A 13,574-nucleotide genomic window follows, 5' to 3' on the forward strand; every position below is an offset into this window, starting at 1 on the left:
TATTTTATCTGCTGTACTCCCTTAGTGAAAAGAACAAACTCACAAATCTTCAACAGAAATTGTTGAATGTTGCTTATTATTATTATTATTATTTTATCTGCTGTACTCCCTTAGTGAAAAGAACAAACTCACAAATCTTCAACAGAAATTGTTGAATGTTGCTTAAATTAAATGAAACCCAAARCAGATGCTTACATGTCTTGCCTTTGTGCCTCTGTGTCTCTTATGTTGAAAAACAAAGCGTTACATGTGAGTGAGAGGGTTAAATCCTTAAAACATTTAGCCCAATATGCCTTGTTTTTCACCAAAGTGAAAGAGCAGGAGGCGGTTCTGTAACGGTGCCCACTTTCTGAACTCTCATTGGAGGAGAGCGATCATTCTGAACACTCATTGGAGRAGAGCAATGTCAATCAAAACTCGGGGTCGGCGTGGGCCCGCATCAGCTGTACGCAATAACAACTGCGTCAAAAACAACGAGACACAACCGGAAGTATAAAACAGCGTAGCTAGCATAACAACTGAAGAGTTGTCTTTTAAATTTTYATTCATTTGGAGTATTTCTCAACAAAACTACTTTACTGATGCTTGTAGCTGAACCATTAAAAATTCATATTAATCCAAGTGGATGTGGTTCGATAAGTTCATTTGTTTTATTTTGAAAGCGTCACCGGAAGTTGTGTTTCAGACGGAGTCACCCACCGCCGCCGTCATCATCCGTAGCGTACACACGGCGGCGACAGGCGCTCCGGTTTCGGCAGGGACGAGTCTCCCTCCGCCTTTTCTGCCTCTGTGTGAAGAAAAGAAAACACACAGAGAGGAGAGGGGAGGAAAACAAAAGACCACCGACAAAATACTTAAAAGTTCCGCTTGAAAACTCCGATGGATTAATCTGATTTTCTGCGGTAAGCGTGATTTATTTTCTTCTCTATTTTCCCAACTGGTGCACCCGCCTTGCTTGCTTGTCACCTATTTTGGCACTCCTCTGTGGGCTGAATTCACCTCGGGAGGGGAAACTGRGGAGCTTGACTAAATAACACATTTTGAACCGCTGCGATCGGGTCACCCAGGCTTGGTGTGGGTGTAGATTTGTCACATAACGGGCAACTTATGTGGAAGGGAATGGGAGACAGAGCGAGAGGGAGGGGATTGTGGGTGATGTTTTGCAGTCCTGCGATTCTGAAGAGGAGGCTGTGCTTGTGTTGCAGCTGCAGCAGGGATGGATGGGCTGCAGAGCAGAACCACAAGGCCGTGCACAGAGCCAGCTGCAGACAGCCTCACGTTGATCCGYCCGCAAATTAATCATCATATTCCTTAAAAACTGATTGCATTGACACGTGTCTTAAATGTCCAATTAAAGCTGCTCCGATGGAGTTGTGTGTCTGAACGTGCAGCCATCCATCTTGTATAGACCAACACAGAGGGGTGGTGGGGGAGGGAGGGTGCTTGGTGTTTCCCATCATGTGCAGTAAGTTAGGCAGTAGTTTTGGTATGAATGACTGCACAGCCGGTTTGCCTGGTGTTGTCCTGGTCCCTCTTCTGACCATAAATAAGCATCCATATTAGGCATGTGCAACACCTGAAGGAAAAAAAACAACATAATATTCAACATTTTAAAAATTTATAATGAAGTGTGCATCAAATGATGTTTTATTTAGAGGCAAAAAAAAACACTGATATGGGGGGGGGGGGGTAAGTAGAGTTCATTTCGTATTTCATTGTATTGTATTTATTTTTGACTGGTCTTCATGGCATTGCTTTAAAAATTCAAGCTATTTGTTGCAGTTTGGTTCTGTTTGAAGAGTAGTGATGTAAAATGCTTGTTGTGGTGAACAAACTGTGCTTTAAATCCATCAATGATCCTAGGTGAAGGAGTTGATCATCAGTTGTTAACATTTTGGTTCCTGCCTAACATCTTTATAGAGTTCTTATATTTTGTGTGATGATAATGGTGTTATGAAAGTATTATAAACCAACACCAAGTCTCCCCTTTAGACTAATAACAGAACATGCTGACTTTCAACATGCATTCAACAATAAAGTAAATTGGTTTCCAGTACAGTGTTTTTTTATTTATTATTTTTGGGCAAACCTTATTAAATTCTAATGTATTTACAAAAAATTTGGTTAGCTGAGGCTAAAGCTAACACATATCAGACTGCACAAGATCTTAGCTTAAAACTTTGCCATTAATGATTTAAAGCTACAGTATATGTATAACTGAAACATTTTTGGAGACAACCTATTTCAAGATGGCCACCACAGCCAAATGACCTTAGAAAACACAAAAAACATGACTATAATTCAGTCAGTTTTACTGATTTTGTGCTAACATTTGGTGTTGCTGTAGCTGAGGGTCATTCACAACAAATACTCTGACCACAACATCTCGTGATGTAACACAAGATTACAAATAACATTATTTTTTGAGATTTGATAGCTACTTTGCCGTCATTTCTCATTAATTTAAATCTCTAATTCCTGCAAATTCAGTTTCTGTTTCCATGTTTTTTTTATTTCTGTTTGGAAAGTGTTTATCTAGAGGCACAAACCTGTCTGACTGCTTTACAATTGGCTCAGTGATTTAACGACATGACTCAACACACTCATCTCAGAGCACTGTGACACTACAATACAGTGAGGTTCAGACCACGTACTGTATGAAGCTCAGCTGTGGCTTTCAGACCTGCCTCTGTTCATTCAGTGCACCAAGAATGCCTTGGAAGCTTTAACACTGCTTTGCATTGTGCTCCTAATCTTGTAGCCACGTAAAATGTGGCCATTGTCTCGTTGTTGATCCACTGAATGAACTCGGTTGTCTGACACAAGCAAATGTTGTAACTATTCAGAGAATGGCAGCCATAAGGAGATTGTTCGCGTTGTACCCAGTCCAGTAAACAGAGCCGAGTGTTTGACGTGCATTCAAATGATGCTCGACTGCGAACGATGCTCCTCTCCGTTCGTCTTTGTCGACCCAACAAAAAGTGCGATTTCGGGGCTTGAATAAGGTCAATGTATTTGCAAGTGTCAGTGGGAGGGGAGTGGGAACCGTGATCAATGATCTGAGTGTAAAGTAACCCCACACTTTTAACTAAACAGGGCCAGTCTTGTGAAAGGACTGTTTGAATTGCAAAGTGGTCATACTCATGAGGGATTTGTAAGTTAAGTGCTGTTAAATAATGAAGACATTCCAGTTGAAATGACCAGAAATGCACAGTCACGCTCAGTCAGATTTAAAAAGTCAGAGTCCATATTTTTTGTGGTTTTATTTTTCTTTTGCATCATTGATTTTAAAGTAAGTTGTTCCTTTTGTGGTAATTTGGTAAGTTTAGTGCATATAACATAATAAAATGCATTGATAATTTTATATTAAAATATTATCTAATCTCAGCCTGTTGGATTTATTGTGTGTATGCTAAGTCAGCATTTACACAATAAATCCTGTTTCCCTCTTTATAGTTACTTCTGTATGATTTTTGAACTCAAAAACTACTTCTGAATACTCTGTACTTCTCATATATCAATTAAGAATATTGTACTATGGTATTTAGTAGACTTGTGCGGTACAATGCTATTGTGGTGTACCTTGGTACTGAAATATGGTAATTGTAAAAATTCTTACAGTAAACCCTCTGGAGCCTAGTCACATCACCTATTTAATTTGCTCTGGCCAGAAAGAGATGCCTTCTCTGAGACTCTGTTTCAATTTTTCCCTATAGCAGAGAACTCAAACTATGCACCAGTTTTTAAATTGTGCTGGTATGCCAAATAAAACCAGAGTCATGATAAATATTAAATGCCACTTTTTTTCTGAAAATGACCGTCTCCTTGATGCGCGTTGAAGCGGCAGGCAGAAGGAGACACAGTAGTTTCATGGATAAAAACAGCTCAACCTGCTGTCAGTCTTATCCTTCTCTTGAGCCGAAAAAATATAAACCCCAATGTCCTTTCTGACCGAGGCCCAAAGTTTTTTGACAAGTGCCAAAAATCTACAGGAAGAAGAAAATAAAAAAGTTGAAAAAGTTGAACGAAGTCAGGAGAGATTGGGAGAAAGTAACTCAAGACACGCCAGACCATATACCCCACACCCTGCCCTGGTAATAGGGCTGCCACGATTAGTCGATTAATCGACGACTAATCGATTATTAAAATAATCGATGACTAATTTAATAATCGATTAATCGTTTTCTTTCTTTTTTTTTTGTTCTTTAATTTGTTTTTCTCTCCAAACTGCTTTGACACCTTCCACTGCCAAATCTACCTTTCTGTCCTTGACACACATGCACAGTAGTGGTAACTGGGGTAGGCCGTGGACGTCACAAGACATTATACAGACAGGCTCTGGTATCATGGCTACCTGGCAACAGAGCTCAAAAGTGTGGGATCATTTTAAGAAAATGAAAGAGAAACCTGTACAATGCAATATCTGCAAGGCAGAACTTGCCTTCCAAAGCAATTATTTTTAGTTAGCATATAGCCAAAATCTAACCATGGTTATGTAATAGCAGCTGCATTCTGGCGCGATAAGTTGTATGTTTTATATTCAATTAATGTATGATCCGATTAGTCGACTAATCGAAAAAATAATTTGTGATTAATCAATTATAAAAATAATTGTTTGTGGCTGCCCTACCTGGTAATACCTTATACTGTGGTCTTATAATATGATAATATAATAAAATATCTGTAGGAAAAATATCAAAACCACCCAACTCTAGCATTTAGTACTTTGTTAGCCTAATAGCATAAATGCCTAAGTCGCCGGCCCAGTCCCGCTCACATGTACGTGTTCAGAAAGGAAACCAGCAGCGTGGAACTAAAAGAGGCATGGAGCAGGTCTCAGCTCGGCTGAAGTGGACCACGTCGTATTTATTGTGTGACGGGTGTCTGCTGCATTGTATCAAACAAAACMAACATTGTTAATCACTCAYTCATTCAAACCAGGTGTGTCAGATCAGGGAAACATCTAAAAATCACTGCTTTAAATGTTGACCAACACCTCAAGAGCTTCTCTGAGCTTGATGAGACATTTTCAAAATATAATATTGACTTAGTTTTATGTTTTTTAGTATTGCCTCTGGAAGCCATCAATTCTTTGCCATTTATTTGTAAATAATAAATCAGATAACATGTATTAAAKCAGTGATTCTCAACCCTGGTCCTCAAGAACTTCTTTTCTGCATGTTTAGATGTTTCCCTGAATTGACACACCTGGTTTGAATACATGAGTGATTAACAAACTTCTGAAGACCTGCTGAATAGCAGGGAAACAAGTAAAACATGCTGGATAGGGGTACCTGAGGACCAGGGTTGGGAACCACTGCGACCATTCCATCTTGCTCCCTCTGGCTGTTTAGAAATCACAGATGGAGCCGACCACGTCCTGTAGAGATGGTAATTTTTTTCCCACAGAACCAAAAGAGGGGTGGAGAAAAACTTAGTGAATATCAGAAGAATGTGTGGTGGATGTCTTAATTTTCAAAACCTGACAAAATAACTCAGTTTAGCAATTCTCTTTGTGGGTAACTAATTTCTTTCATTAAATTCAATTTTGCTTTGCGTCATCATCAATCTTCCTTATGTAATTAGCCTGTTTGTGTAAYTCTGCAGCTGGGTGGTCACACAGACCATATGTCATCACTTGATCACATTATTAATCCGCAAAACCGGCTTACCTTTTTACATGTTGACTGTTTTGGCTCTGTTACTACCTCTGGCACAAAGGTGCATCTAGGTGTACCACTGCCTTCGTCCATCAGAAATCCATTTGAGGTGACCAAAAGCCATCTAAAGTTCTGATTTTAAGTTTTTGTGAAATAGCTTTATTTTATATGGAAGTRTTACTAGACAAGGTTATATTTACTCTTAGAGAAAAACCAAGAATTAAAAACAGATGTGTCAGAACATTATCAGTAATGCTGCATAATCCTGAAGTTTTTGCTCCTTCAGTTTACTGCATCAATCACAGCTTTTGTGTAAATGAGCCAATCTGCAGTTATGGTTTCCAGCAGTATTGATATGGACTATTAATGTTTGTGCTTGCTATGCATTTAATTATTCTGTCATTGTTTACTGTCCTCTCGTTTTACCCTTGTCTTTGTTTTTTTTATGTTAACAAAATATCTCGTGACCACTGGATCAATCTGGATGAGCAAAATCACTGGATGCACATCTACATCAGATTGACTTTAGGAGTCAATACGATTCAAAACGGTTGGTCGCCACAGCTAATCACTCTTWTATCCAACACAATATTAGCAGTAAGTGACATTTGTTGAACTACAGTTTGTTGTGGTTGTGGCTGAGAGGTTTTTGCAACACATATTCTGATCATGCCTTCTTTTAATATCATGTAAGATTGAACCTGTTGTTATTTTTGAAGTTTAAACTACTTCACTTTATTATTTCTTAACTTGAGGTGATTTTAGTCAACTTTGGTATTAAATGTGTTGGGAGTAGGGCTGCCACGATTAATCGATTAATCGACAAGTAATCGATTATTAAAATAATCAATGACTAATTTAATTATCGATTAATCATTTTCTTTTTTTGTTTGTTACTTTGTTTTTCTCTCCAAACTGBTTTGACACCTTCCACTGCCACATCTGCCTTTCTGTCCTTCACACACATGCACAGTAGTGGTAACTGGGGTAGGCCGTGGACGTCACAAGACATTATACAGACAGGCTCTGGTATCATGGCTACCTGACAACGGAGCTCAAAAGTGTGGGATCATTTTAAGAAAATGAAAGAGAAACCTGTACAATGCAATATCTGCAGAGCAGAACTTGCCTTCCACAGCAATTATTTTTAGTTAGCATATARCTAAAATCTAACCATGGTTATATAATAGCAGCTGCATTCTGGCACGATAAGCTGTATGTTTTATATTCAATTAACGTATGATCCGATTAGTCGACTAATCGAAAAAAAAATAATAGGTGATTAATCGATTATAAAAATAATCGTTTCTGGCAGCCTAGTTGGGAGATATACAATTCTTTAGAGATTGCTATTCTTTTAATTGTATATTAATTTTTCATTGAGTTTGAACATTGTGCTGACAAAGATCCCCTCATCATACTGTATTTAGGGGTTTTGATTTAACAGCCACTTGTGTCTTTGTGTCAAAGACAAATCCTTCAAGTCTTCCATCATCCATCTGTCTTTTTCCCGTAAACTCGTTGGATACATTATGCAGCAACAATCCCGTTCCATAGGTTGTTTCTCTTCACGATGCCCCTCTGGGCCTTTCTTCGAGGCAAGCTGTTTGTTTGGCTCTGGAAATAGCACAGTGATTATTCTCACAGAGGCTGAGGTGATCACGCGATACATTAAGGAGAAGAACTAGTCCTGAGGCTGCGGCGGCTCTTTTGAGGGGAAAGTTGCATCGTAGGTCAGGATCTGGTGTCTGTATGCAGTACATCTCTGCCATGGAGAGCTAACATCATGATGCCGCAGGGGTTTGACTTGCCTTTTTAATATAATCTACAGTGTTGACTCATATATACATTATATGTATGTTATATGTACAGTATGTTTGCATCTTAGATCTCAGTCTTTTGAAAAATATGTCTGACACTGTAAAACTGGTGTTAAAGACCCTGTAAAGTAAAATTAAAGTTGTGTCATGAGTTTTTCACATGACAGAAATATGAGTTATTAATCACCCATCTAAATTTGACTGATTAAAAGTATTGTTTACTTTATAAAATTAAGTCTCAAAAATAATGAAAAAAAAACATCATTGGCTCTGTTCTGAAAACRCTGGGGGCGTGTCAGCTGGAGGTGTTTCCCCCGAAACACGAGTCATGCACTAAATAGCCAACACTTAGAATATTTACTATATAAGCACAAACAGCAACTTACTACATTTATTGGGTGAGGCATTATCCCACCGTCAGGTGCAGGAGAGGCAGCGATGTCGGGAGGAAAGTCCGGGAGGGAGGCGGTCGGTAGAGCCTCATGAACCAGCACCAAACGACTGTCCATAAATCCCAACWGTGTCTCCAGGTAGTTAGTAAAACTATCTGAAGAGAAATGGGAATTGTTTAGCTAGCTAACAACAACAAAATATCTATACTATTGCTATCTGATGCTATCTGCGATTAGCAAGAGAACAGCAACGGCCGAGGCAAAGAAGTTTTTATATTGCTGGAGCAGTAGGGGGCGGGGTTAAGCCGGGGTTATGTTTAAGGTGGCCGCGTGACGAAACGCAGCCGCCTTTTAAAGCACGCCCAGAAAATCTTGGAACAAACATATCTTTAAACACAAATTGATCTATACCTCCAAAATTAAAGTATCTACAGTTGTGAGACTTTGTACTCATTTACAACAATGCAATTGTGACATTTATAATGTTTAATGAAGCAAATATTAAAATTTACTTTACTCGGTCTTTAAATTAACTTGATTAATCTGATCAGTTTGTTTATGTCTTGAAACTTTTCCTCATGCCATTGCCTAATTATGGTGGACTGCATGTTTAAATTAAATGCCTAAATTCCTAAAAGAAATGCTTGTTGCTCACTGCTTTGTACGCCTTTCAAGCTAACTAACAGTTATAAGAAAAGACCAAATTCTAACCATTTTGATCAAATCTTCTAAATGAAGTTATCACGACACATGTTAGCACGAACGCGATTTCAGCTTCAAAATCGCAGCCAACGCTGAAGTTTGAAGCTTGTGCACTTTGAGGTCAGACGCAGGACAGCTTTTGAAGCGCTGCACGGCAGAGCCTCCCCGCCCCTCCCTCCTCTGTCGGGCTCTGTTTAATGTCGGACGAGGAAGTGGCTTTGCTTTATTTACAGAGCAAGGGCATGTCACGTTCATCAGATAATTAATTCATAATTAATTCACCAGATAATTCAGAGTAGAGGCTCACAGCTCGCTTTCAGGACTATTTTTTCAGTCTGATGAGACGCTGCCACGCATTGCTGCGGATCAGGACACGACTGCAGGCACTCATTTCAGCTAAAGAGCTCCTCTCCGTCTGTTTCAGGTTAGTGGACATCATTCAGTAAACTGTCCCGTCGGGAAATATGTCACTACGTCACACAGTGGAGTCTCTCTGATTGGTTGACGCAGCGCGTCGAGCTGCAAAAGTTCAGATTTTCTAACTTCAGCGATTTGTGCCTCAGCGCGTCGAACGCTCAGATCATTCAAATCGCGCTGCTCTAATCGCGCTTGAGGCGCCGCAGAACTTCCCGACGTTGCTTGAAGCGCGTCCACCATAGACTTTGTATGTAAACCTGMTGCTCCTGAYGCTGAAATCGCGTTCGGTGTGAACGCACCATTAGAGTTTGTGTTGAGAATGACTCTCAGCTACCACATCAAACTTAAGCTCAATCTGTAACTATGAAGGAAGTCATAATCATTTACGTGTTGTTTAATTTTTTTTTTGTTTTTGTTTTTGGGTGAGGCAGCTATTTTTGTTTGGATTGACTCTAAAGGTTAATCGTAGGTGTACATCCAATGAATACCAGCTGCTGGTTCATGACATGTTTTGTTAACAGACACACTGCAATGTGCACTGCTCAGAGTATGTGTTGTAGATAACTCTCAGCTACTACCACATTAAATTTTAGCTAAATATCTGTAATATTTAATTTCGTAGAGCCATTTTCGTGTTTTGTTGGCGGTGGCAGCCATCTTGAATTGGGTTGTCTCCAATTAGAGGCGCACCCACTTATTACTTTYTGAGAGTTTCAATAAAATCTTTGCAGTGGTTCACAAGATKTTTTGCTAACAAACAGTCAGGGTCAGCTCCAGTGGTAAATGTCAAAAGTTTAAAAGACAAAACTCATGCAGTAAGTGTTCCGAGGAAAGGTTCAGGATAACTCTCACCAAAACATATCTTAATATCAGTAAATTGGCTGCTTTAACTATTGTTGGGTTCTAGCTAAAGTTATAGATGTACATTGAATATTTGTTCTCCAGAAGTTTTAATAAACTCTGAGTAGTTCACAAAATGTTTTACTGATACGACAGACAAATGAACACAGGTAAGTTCAAAAATGCCTTTTTGCCAAATCAGAACTGGAACTAAAAGAAAAGTACAAAATTCAGGAATCATGTATCAGAAATATTTTTTATACAGGATGGTGAAGTGACAAAAGTCTTTGTTTTTTACTTCGATTGGCAGAAGTATTTTTTTATATATCCTTACAGGCACAATGGTGACAAAAGATCTCACCTCATTTACTCTGATCCCTCCAGGAGCGAAGGCAGAGCTATTTCAATCTGTGCAGAGAAGCCAGAACACAGACTTTAACCCTTTTTATTCCTGTTGCTTCAGTTCATAKTTTTTATTCTTACACATTTCTAACTTTTCAAACACAGTGATATGTTAGAAACTTTTCTCTGTTTGTTGGTCTGAGCGATGATTCATCCTGTGGTTCGTGAGATATTGTTCTCATGCAGTCAGTAGTATTTGGAGTATGTGTTGTGGATGACTTTCAGCTCCAGCTGCATGTAATTTTAGCACAATATAAAAATAAATAAAATAAAAAAAACGGACTGAATTATAAACGTTTAGGTGGTTAGCTTTGGCAGCCATTTTGAGTTGAGTTGAACCCAGAAGCGATATATCTAAAAAGTACTTTCTTCAAAGTCCATTAAGATTTATCCAATATTTCATGAGATAGTCACACAAACACACCCACACAGATATGGGCAAACCATTATACCCACCTATTGCCTTTTGATAACTTTACAAGTCACAATATTATCTTTTTTTCTTTTTATCAGCTGCTATTTGGGCTGGAAATTCTTGATCAAAACACTATAGATGGCTTGTGCATCAGGAAATTGTAGACCAGATGTGTTGCAAAGGATTTTCCGCTCACTTCTGTCTGCTGCGCTGTAGACAGGGGATTCTGTAAATGCCAGGAGATTGAAGATGTAAACATAAATGTAAAGGAAGATTATTTAATATGTGGAGGATTACTGAAGAAGCTGCAGCTCTCCTCATATTTCCCTCCATGATCTCAGCCTCGGTCGGACAGTCGTAGACTGCTTCTATGGCTTGTTTCCGCTTCTGGGTCTTTTATGGGCTTTTATTGGCAGCCATGAATCACAATGATTGCTTTCTTTCTGCAGTGGGTCCCCACTCTTGTTAGTTAAGCAGAGTGGAGAGAATACTGTCCTGATAAAGAAAACAAAGAGTGGGATTCTGTTTTTGTTGGGAAAATAAATTTACTTTTCAGTTTGAAGGCAGCTGCACTTGACTTTAGTCCATCCTTTTGATAGGATAAGAAGAAGAAAAAAAAAAGAAACTAAAGGTCCAAACTGCTCATTAAATGTCAATTGAATTCTAGCTCTCTGTGGCTTGCAACAACAAAGCTTTACTCATTTATTAGTAACAGAATTTCAGCAATAAAACGAATACTGTTAAAAATACATACATTTTGCATTTAGAACTAAATGTGTTTGCAAAAAAATTGTGAACAATATTGACGAGGGCCTTAATTTCCTCCTGTGCATCACATTACCTTRCATTCTTGTCACAGGATTTTTTCACAAAGTTTTAAAAAACTTATACAATTTAATTTTTGGCAATTAATCACAGAGTCGTGCAAGAAATATCAAAGGGTTTAACAACAGAGAAGACAAAAAGGGAATAAATGACAATCAAATGGAAATTTAAATTAATAGTGACCAAAAAAAATTACAAGTTCTTTGGAGGAGTATCGTGCAAAGGTTGCAGTTTGTTTGCAGTTACACAGTTCCAACATCTTAAGTACCAATTAAGTGAAGTGAAAATGGGCATATTTTCCTGTAACTTTGTCTCCATCCCGGTAAGATTCTTGTCTATATTCAGAAAGAAAAACAGTTTATTGAGTCTGTTTTTATTTTATTTTTCATTCTATCCTGATCTGTCAGCATTGATGATGCCTAAAGTAGATTTCAGTAAACTGGTCTAAGAGAATAAAAGCTGGGTTTCACCAGATTTTGTCAGAGCGCCCTGACTTAACTGATGACATGAATATCAATTTTCTTAACAAGTGCTGTGATACAGACCACATCTGTCTTCATGTCTCAGTATGAGCTGCAGTTTTTTGTTCAAGAACTACAATAAATGTTAAAGTGTCTCAACCATTTTCTTTACTCATGAAAAAAATCGCAGCCAAGTTACAGCATTTATTTTCAATTTGTCGGTTTAATTATAGTATTTTTTCTGAAATATTGAAGGAATGCATATCAGCCCCACCTTTCATTTCAGACCTGTAGACTTAAGATGTGAATAAATTGTGGACTTGTAGCTGTTTTGATCGAACCTCAAAATTGACATTCCCATTTGCAGTATCTTGGATGATCTGTTAGCATTTAGCTGTTGTGAATGAATTTCATCTAATTCCACTAGGGTTGGGCATAATCGTATCTTGTGTAATTAATMGTCAGAAAAACATTAATCGATAATTTTTTGGCACTTGACGRTTAATACAATTAATGCCACCATGCAGACTGACTGGGGATGTCTCCAGTCAGTCTGCTCGATGCTCCTCTTTGCTTCAAAAAAGATGAACATTAAAAATAAAGTTCTGTAATTTATTTGTCTATCAACACAATTTAAAAATTGATGTTTAGCCTGAAGTCTGCAATCTGTGGTCTGTAAGAACAGATTTTTACGAGGAGCAAATCTTTCCCACTAAATTGGTCATTTGACTAGGACATAAGGGTGTCCAGGGATTCCAGGGGATTAATAGTCAAATTAATCGTTGTCGGCTAAATACCACAATTAATCGTGATTAATTTTTTTGCCAATATTGCTCAACCCTAAATTCCACTGTAAATTTTAGTTAAGTATTTGTGTTTTTGTGTATGCTTAAGCTTGGTTTATTCTTCAATGCGACATGAGACAGTGGATCTGTGATTATGTCATTTCGGACATATTTTTCTGATTGAGTAAAAACGGGCTAAAGATGCGGCAGAGGATAACAGATGGAAGTTCCACAATATTTTTGTCACACAGCAGGGGGGCCAAGACGTGCGACTTGAAGTACATCTAAACCAGCTATTGTAGCCATCTTGAACTAAGCAGAAGTTTCCTTTAAACCCCAAAATTGATTCCAAATAATTATTGGTAAAGTTTTGAACTGAAATGCCACAGGGTCATTTAGCACTCAGCAAATAATTTGGGTATCAGTCTTAACACACAAAATGTTAGCTTCATTTCTGTAAAATGTATTGACTTGTAGCTGTCTTTGTGTTTCTTAAGATTGTTCTCGTGGCGGCGGTCATGAATTGGGTTGACTCTAATCAGTTGAAGATGCCAACACAATCAGTACCTTCTGAGAGTTTCATTCAAATCTGTTCTGATTCATGAAATATTTTTCAGTACAAACAAACACAGACATATGGCTCTGCTTTTACCTTCAACAGGCAATAAAAAAGCAACATAACCAGTAAGTTTTTGGTTATAATAATCAACACATCTGTTTTTCTTTTATTGTCTCTGTAGGTATTTAGTAGTAAATATAAAACAGGCTCAAAATTTTAGTTCTTTAAAACACAACTTTAAAATCAGATCATTTCAGGACACATGGCTATTCCAATGGGGTGTGTGTGTGTGTGTG

The 13,574-nt window shown here is 38.2% G+C and overlaps 1 protein-coding gene and 1 long non-coding RNA gene across 2 annotated transcripts in view; one reads left to right on the forward strand and one right to left on the reverse strand.

Annotated features, from left to right (window-relative positions):
* The first annotated feature begins 713 nt into the window (after nt 1–713).
* LOC106518449 (tyrosine-protein kinase fyna) overlaps nt 714–13,574 on the forward strand; it is a 33,803-nt gene continuing 20,942 nt past the window's right edge. The window contains exon 1 of the mRNA XM_014009748.1: nt 714–902. The gene's annotated coding sequence lies outside the window, so the exon portion shown is untranslated. The remainder of the gene's footprint in view (nt 903–13,574) is intronic.
* On the reverse strand, nt 912–7,926 carry LOC106518451 (uncharacterized). Its single transcript, XR_001310321.1, has 3 exons — nt 7,867–7,926; nt 5,295–5,380; nt 912–1,576 (listed from the first exon to the last, which is right to left on the reverse strand). It is a non-coding gene; the product is annotated as an uncharacterized LOC106518451 (long non-coding RNA).

The sequence above is a fragment of the Austrofundulus limnaeus genome, unplaced genomic scaffold (genome assembly GCF_001266775.1).
Source record: "Austrofundulus limnaeus strain Quisiro unplaced genomic scaffold, Austrofundulus_limnaeus-1.0 Scaffold61, whole genome shotgun sequence".
Lineage (NCBI taxonomy): Eukaryota > Metazoa > Chordata > Actinopteri > Cyprinodontiformes > Rivulidae > Austrofundulus > Austrofundulus limnaeus.